Source organism: Artemia sp. Qi Xiang Cuo, chromosome 16 (assembly GCF_049724085.1).
Source record: "Artemia sp. Qi Xiang Cuo chromosome 16, ASM4972408v1, whole genome shotgun sequence".
NCBI lineage: Eukaryota > Metazoa > Arthropoda > Branchiopoda > Anostraca > Artemiidae > Artemia > Artemia sp. Qi Xiang Cuo.
The window spans coordinates 57,657,241-57,665,418 of record NC_142809.1 but is presented as its reverse complement, the minus strand read 5'-3'; positions in this window follow the sequence as shown (position 1 = coordinate 57,665,418).

The window sequence follows — 8,178 nt, the reverse complement described above, 5'->3', positions numbered from 1 at the left end:
TAGTGACAAAATAGAAATGAAAGATTGTTTTTACCATAATTGTTTTCAACTTCAGTGTCTAACCATTTCTCTTTGATATTTTAATGATTTTAGCTATAGCATTTGAATAAAAGGTAGTAAGATATATTCTTTATTCATATGCCTTTCGCTTGAATATATCACAAGATTAACTCAATGAGAGGGATGGCTGAATTTTCCTAAATTTAGGGGAGGGGGGCGTGAATCCAAGATTTTTGTTGGGGAGGGGGTTAGCGCTTTTATTAGCGACAAAATAGAAAATGTATAATTGTTTTTATCATAATTGTTTTCGACTTCAGTGTCTAACCATTTCTCTTTGATATTTTAGTGATTTTAGCTATAGCAGTTGAATAAAAGGTAGTAAGATATATGCTTTATTGATATGCCTTTCCCTTGAATATATCACAAGATTAACTCAATGAGAGGGATGGCTTAATTTTCCTAAATTTAGGGGAGGGGGCGCGTGAATCCAGGATTTTTGTTGGGGAGGGGGTTAGAACTTTTATTAGTGACAAAATAGAAATGAAAGATTGTTTTTACCATAATTGTTTTCAAATTCAGTGTCTAACCCTTTCTTTTTGATATTTTAGTGATTTTAGCCATAGCATTCGAACAAAAGGTAGTAAGATATATTCTTTATTGATATGCCTTTCGCTTGAATATATCGCAAGATTAGATCAATGAGAGGGAAGGCTTAATTTTCCTAAATTTAGGGGAGGGGGGGCGTGAATCCAGGATTTTTGTTGGGGAGGGGGTTATTGCTTTTATTAGTGACAAAAGAGAAAATGAAAGAGTGTTTTTATCATAATTGTTTTCAACTTCAGTGTCTAACCATTTCTCTTTGATATTTTAGCGATTTTAAATATAGCATTTGAATAAAAGGTAGTAAGATATATTCTTTATTGAAATAAAGAATATCCACACGGAAAATCCACACGGGCGGATTTTCCGGTGAGTATGGTTAGGTTAGGTTAGATCAAGTTAGATTAGGTTAAGTTAGGTTGGGTTATGTTAGCCTACGTACGCGCGCGTACGTAGGCTAACCTAACCCAACCTAAATTAACCTAACCTAATCTAACTTGATCTAACCTAACCAAACCTAACCATACTCGCCGGAAAATCCACCCATGTCGACTTGGTATCATGTTTAAGTTAGGTTAGGTTAGGTTATCATGAGTGCTCATGATAAGCTAACCTAACCTAACTTTAACATGGAGAAATTTTTTATAGCTAACCTAACTTAGCTAACATAACCTAGCCTAACTTAGCTAACCTACCCTAACCATACACCAACCCAGACATGTATGCAAATAGATTCAGACATAGAAATGAAAAATATTATTTCTAAGAGAACTTTGTGTGCGTGTTCTGTAAAAGTATGTTAGTATTAAGGTAAAATGTCGTTACTTTGATGAGAAGGTTTGTTAGTGTTAAGCAAACCTTGCTTCTTCTGACAGAAACGTTGCTATCACAATCAAAAATGTAACTTCTACGAAAAAATTTTGTATGTTTTGTAGAAAAGTTGCTAGTTTAAACAGAAGAAGTGTTATAACTGATGAAAAATAATATTTCTAAGATAAATTTGTGTGTGTTCAGTAAAAGTATCTTAGTATTAAGGTGAAATATCATTACTTTGATTAGAATATTTGTTAGTGTTAAGAAAAAACTTGCTACTGCTGACAGAAAAGTTGCTATTTTAATCAAAAATTGTACTACTATGAAAATATTTGGTATCTTTGCTAGAAAACTTGCTAGTTCGAACTGAAAAAGTGTTATCACTGACGAAAAATATTATTTCTAAGAGAAATTTTTGTTTGTTCAGTAAAAGTATGTTAGTATTAGGGTAAAATGTTGTTACTTTGATGAGAAGGATTGTTAGTGTTAAGCAAAACTTGCTACTTCTGACAGAAAAGTTGTTATCACAATCAAAAAACATTACTGCTAAGAAAAAATTTTGTATCTTTGGTAGAAAACTTACTAGCTCGAACAGAAAAAGTGTTATCACTGACGAAAAATATTATTTCTAAGAGAAATTTGTGTGTGTTCAGTGAAAGTATGTTAGTATTAAGGTAAAATATCATTACATTGATGAGAATGTTTGTTAGTGTTAAGTAAAACTTGCTACGTCTGATAGAAAAGTTGTTATCACAATCAAAAAGTGTTACTTATATGAAAATATTTGGTATCTTTGGTAGAAAACTTGCTAGTTCGAACAGAAAAAGTGTTATCACTGACGAAAAATATTATTTCTAAGAAAAATTTATGTGTTTTCAGTAAAAGTATGTTAGTATTAAAGTAAAATATCGTTACTTTGATGAGAATGTTTGTTAGTGTTAAGCAAAACTTGCTACTTCTGATAGAAAAGTTGTTATCAAAATAAAAAAATGTTACTTCTACGAAAAAATTTGGTATCTTTGCTAGAAAACTTGCTAGTTAGAACTGAAAAAGTGCTATCACTGACGAAAAATATTATTTCTAAGAAAAATTTCAGTTTGTTCAATAAAAGTATGTGAGTATTAAGGTAAAATGTTACTTTGATGAGAATGTTTGTTAGTGTTAAGAAAAAACTTGCTACTTCTGACAGAAAAGTTGTTATCACAATCAAAAAATGTTACTTCTATGAAAATATTTGGTATCTTTGGTAGAAAACTTGCTAGTTCGAACAGAAAAAGTGTTATCACTGACGAAAAATATTATTTCTAAGAGAAATTTCTGTGTGTTCAGTAAAAGTATGTTAGTATTAAGGGTAAAATGTCATTACTTTGATGAGAATGTTTGTTAGTGTTAAGCAAAACTTGCTACTTCTGACAGAAAAGTTGTTATCATAATAAAAAAATGTTACTTCTATGAAAATATTTGGTATCTTTGGTAGAAAACTTGCTAGTTCGAACAGAAAAAGTGTTATTATTGACGAAAAATATTATTTCTAAGAAAAATTTGTGTGTGTTGGCCTTTTGAGTTTTTCGGGGGGGGGGGGCTTTGGAGGCCTTTGGGTTTGGTGTCCTTTGGCAGGCATTGTGGGGACCGGGGGGCCTGGGGGCCTTTGGGGACCGGGGGGTTCCTTCGGGTTGGGGGTTACTTTTTCTATCTTCCACCGAAAAATTAGAATTGAACTTTAAATTTCTTTATGTATTTGTGAAATGAAGAACTGAAGTGGAAGATTTTTGTTTTCTCTGGAGAAATTAGAATTGAAGTGTGTTCTTTGGTAAAGTTCAGAAAAAAACTTGAACTTTTCTTCACTTCGTTGAGAAAATTTGGAACAGTATTTTAAATTTGTCATCCCTTTGAGAAAAATCTGAACTAAAGTGGAAAATTTTTATATTATTTGGAAAAATAGAATTGAATAAAAACTAATTTCTTTTTCATTGAGAAAATTCAGAAAAGAACTTGAACTTTTCTTCACTTCATTGAGAAAATTTAAAATTGAAATTGAACCGCTTATCTTTCGAGAAAACATTCACAGCTATGATGTAGCTTTCTCTATCTACTAAGGAAAAATTTAAAATTTGTAAAATTGTTTTAAGAAGGATATTAAGGAAAGAACTTGTTCTGAAAAGATATAATAAAGCCTTTTGAAAAGTATTGCGGGGTCCTGAGGGTCTTTGGGGGCCGGGGGGCGTTGGGGCCGGGGGATTAGTTGGGGTTGGGGTTTGTGGGGGTCGGGGTCCTACCTAACCTAACCTAAAAGTGTGATTTCAGAGAAATTCTTTAAGCGTTTAGGGTTAACTTACCTTTTTTAGGGATGAGTATTTAGGGTTCCCCTACATGCTGAGCCTGAAAGTTTGTTCCCTGACCTGTTGGATCTGAAAGTGTAATTTCAGAGAAATTCTTTAACCTTTTAGGGTTAACTTACCTTTTTTTAGGGGTGACTATTTAGGGTTCTCCAACATGCTGAACTTGAAAGTGTGTTCCCTGACATGTTGAATCTGAAAGTATAATTTTCATGGCGATGGACTATTCTAAAGAATAAAAACGGTTGAGGCTTAAGATATTTATTGCTTAAACATATTCAAAAACATTTGAAAAAAATAATAATAACATATTTAAAAAAAAAGAAGCTTAATCCATTTGATATGAGGAGGAGGAGCAAGTTAAGGACTTTGGATATCTGATGCATTTTTCCATGTCAGGTATCTTTTCCGGTATCCATTGAGCGAAATATTTAACTTCATCTTCTGGGTAACAGACTGAATGCGGCTATTTCTCACATTTGAAGTCTTCTAAATTGAATAATGTTATGTTTTTATCAAATTTTTCTAGTAAGAATTTATCAGTTGGCACGTTTCCCTTAACATAAACAGCTTGCACACCGAAAAAACTGCATATTTCCTGAATTTCCTCTTGTACATGTTTTATTTCATGGCCATTTTCATTATGTGGTCGTATGGTTTTAGCGTAAAAGCCTTTTCGATTTATAAAATTTAGTGTTGGACTCCATCTGTTTTTCTCGTACTTATACATATTGTATCTGATGCTCAATTTATAGCAATGAATTTCCCGTCGTTGATTGTCTAGGATTAAGAAAGCTTCTTCGAAAATAATGCCAGTTGAGGAATATTTAAGTACAATATATTCCGTGTTAGTCACACCAAACATTATTATATCTGAAAAAAAGTACTTCAATTAAATAAATATGTAATGTTTCTGAAACTCTAACAAATACAGCTCACTTTCATAGAATAAACTGAGAAGGAGGGAGTTTGTTCAAAGATCCCAACCTGAAAACTGTGAAAATGATTGGCAAATAAGTAACGTTTTACATTTCAATACCCGCTCCTCTGAGTAAATATTTGGAGGGGTCAATTTTCTGAGGAATAACTCATAGCATTGTTATACGAACATTCAGTTTGAATACGTAAAAAGAGATTGAAGCAGGGCGTAGTAGCTTCTATCACATTTAGAAGAGCCATGGATCAATCACCTTTTGGAAATTTGCTGTAAGTAAAGAGAAGTCTTTATCGAAAGCAACCTAAAATCTGAAAATCATAGTTTGATTATAATAAATTCAAATTTTCTCAGAAATAAATCAAAGTATTATTATACGAACGTTCAGTTTTTTATTCAAGCGCATGCCAGATCAATAAAGAATATATCTTACTGCCTGATCAACCTGATCAAGCTGGCCACCTGATCAATCTTTTCGTTATCCAACGTCACCTTTTCATCTTCACTTATTCAAAGCCTTTCTGACTTAGTCTTCTTAACATTAATTTTCAAACCTATTCTAGCACCCTGGACTCGCAAAACGTCTAAAAGTCCATTCATTTTGCTTACAATTTCATCTAAGATGCTTAAATCATCAGTATAATCTAAGTACAGGAGAGTTTTCCTTCCCCATTTGATTCCACTTGAAACTCATTCACCATAGTATCAGCACCTGGAGCCTTATCGTTTTTTAATCCTTTTAGTACTATTTTACTATTATGCCGTCTAGCTGCATCTTCCAGATCCTCGGCAATTTTATCCATGGTCTCCACTTCACATCTACTTAGTTCATATTTTAGTGCTTTCTCCCATGGGCACCCATAGACTGAATTTTAGGGGGGGGGGGGTGCTTACCTGGTCTAATCGGCACATCCAGCGCTGTATAATTGAAATCTCAAGACAAAATATCATATGCAGTGCTATAGCGCTGCCTAAGTAAAGAGCGATATGTGCACAATATATTGTCTTTTTTTAGACTAGGGCACTTCTTATAGAAAGAAATATCATAGGAACTTCAAGAGAGCTCATGGAGGGCAACCGGCTCCCCCTTCCCCACGTTAATCACTTCTCCAAACACATCCAATCAAAATTTCGAGATAGCCATTTTGTTTAGTGTAGTTTTAAGGTCCGGAAATTATGACATTGGGAATGGCACCCTCCCCCTCCCCACAACCCTCATAGCAAGGGTTGTAAGTTATGCCCTGTGGGGATATAAGGTTTTTGATAGAAAGGGTGGTCGTATACACCTCAGAGGGAGCTCATTTGATTGATAATCAGAAGTTCTATTGGCCTTTTTAACAGTCAAAAGTGATTGGAGGTCATCCAGCCCCCTCCCCATGCACCAATCATTACCCCAAACACATTTAATCACAATTTTTGAGAAAGCCATTTGTTTCAGTGTAGTTGAAAGATCCAGAAATTATTTCTTTGAGGATACCCCCCCCCATATAACCCACAGGGCAAGGGTTGTAAGTTACGCCCTGGGGGCATAAAAGGTTTTTGTAGAAATGGTGGTCGTATAAACTTTAAAGATGGTTCATTGGTTTGATAATCACAAGTTGTAGTGCTCTTTTTAGAAGTCAAAGTGATCAAAAGGCAAATAGCCCCCCCCCCTTCACACACACACGCACGTCGTATTTTCCAGAAACGAATCGGATAGAAATTTTAAGATGGCCACTTGTTGTCAATAGAAAACGATCATAAATTTATCTAAAAAACTTTTTCTACCAAATAGATTTTCCAGAGAAAATTATAAAGTTCCATTAAGCAGATAATGATCAGAAATAAAGTTAGACAATAAGACAAGCGTAAAAATACCACAAACCATTTTCAAAAAATTAACGATACTTAAAATAAACAGAAATAAGAATAAATAGTCGATTCAAACTCGGAATGAGCAAAAACTAACATTAGTAGGGCTGATAACCCCCATGCCTTCTCAAGACCAGAACATAATTCATGCTTTACTGAAAAAAAAATATGTTTAAATATTTTCACTTTTTTTTACTTAAATAAGTAAAAAACTTTTTTTTACCCATATTTATTTTAAGGAATAACTATTAGTATATATATTAAACTGACAATCCATGGTCATTTTGTTTTAGTAAAGCCTAATTTACGTTCTGGTCTTGAGAAGCCATGAGAGTTTTCAGCCATAGTAATGTTAATTTTTGCTCGTTTTGAGTTTGATTCGACAAGTTATTATAATTTCTGTTCGTATTGAGTTTTATTTAATTGTTGATAGTAATTTGTGGTAGTGTTACGCTTGGAAGGTTATTTGACTTTATTTCTGCCCATTCTTGGCTTAATACAGCTCTTTACTTTTCTTTGAAAACTTATTCTGTGGAAATTTTTTAAAATAAAACAAATCTATGACACCGTAGTTCAGCCAAGGGTTGCCCCCCCCCGTTAAGGGCGCCAATGCTTTCTCCACTTTCTTTACATTCCTTTTATTTTCATATGATCTATTACTCAGATAATTCTTGTATAAACCCATTCTGATCTATATTAAACAAAAAGCTTTTTCACTAATATTCCTAGCTGCTGTCCTAACTTAGTACTGGTGCATTATGCGGGCACCGCGAAGAAGTCAAGTTTGGTTAATGCTAATGAAATAGAATAAAATAGGATGAATAAATAAAAATTTAGAAACAAATTTGGGCTATATATTTGCACATTAGGGGGTGGGGCCTGGTGGGGGTAGGGGGTAGAGCATAGAATATAATAAATACGTAACCTAATCTAGGTACCTTTCCCCACCCCCCTAAACTACAAAAAACAATCGTTTAAATCTTGTAACTCATTGAGAAACCACGGCTTTGCAATCATTTATCTATAGCGGTCTCTTGTAAATAGCCTGCTTGGCTAGTATTTCTTTTGTGACTGGTTTCCTTGATACAGTATATAGCGATGGGCCTGCATAATGCACCAGTACCCCTAACTTTCTTCCCTAAGACACCATCAGCAACTACACAAATTTTTAAAAAAATTATTCCAACCATCGGTACTTATGTGTTATATAATACACACTCGAGAAGTAAAGTTGGGTGAATGCTAATGAAATAAAACAAAATATGATGAAAATACAAGACTTTAGTAACAAAATTTTGAACACTACGACCAAGACTCCTGGAAGGGCCCAGAGCACGTTATATTAAATACATAACCCACACTAACCTAACCTAACCAAAATAAAAACTAAATATTTAATTAATTTATAGCTATAATGTAGTTTTCCACCGAGCCGAAGCTAATTGTCTGGTATAAACACCATGAAAACTGGGTATTTTCTCATGTTCGCGATGCAAGTTCTCGAGTGTGCATTATATAACACATAAGTACCCAACTATCTTCCACATTGTCAATATTAAACTCTCAAGTGTAGTATTCAAATTGACCCTAATTAGTTCCCAAAGATAGTGAAACCCCTCGTCTAGAATGTTACCTCTTTTTCAA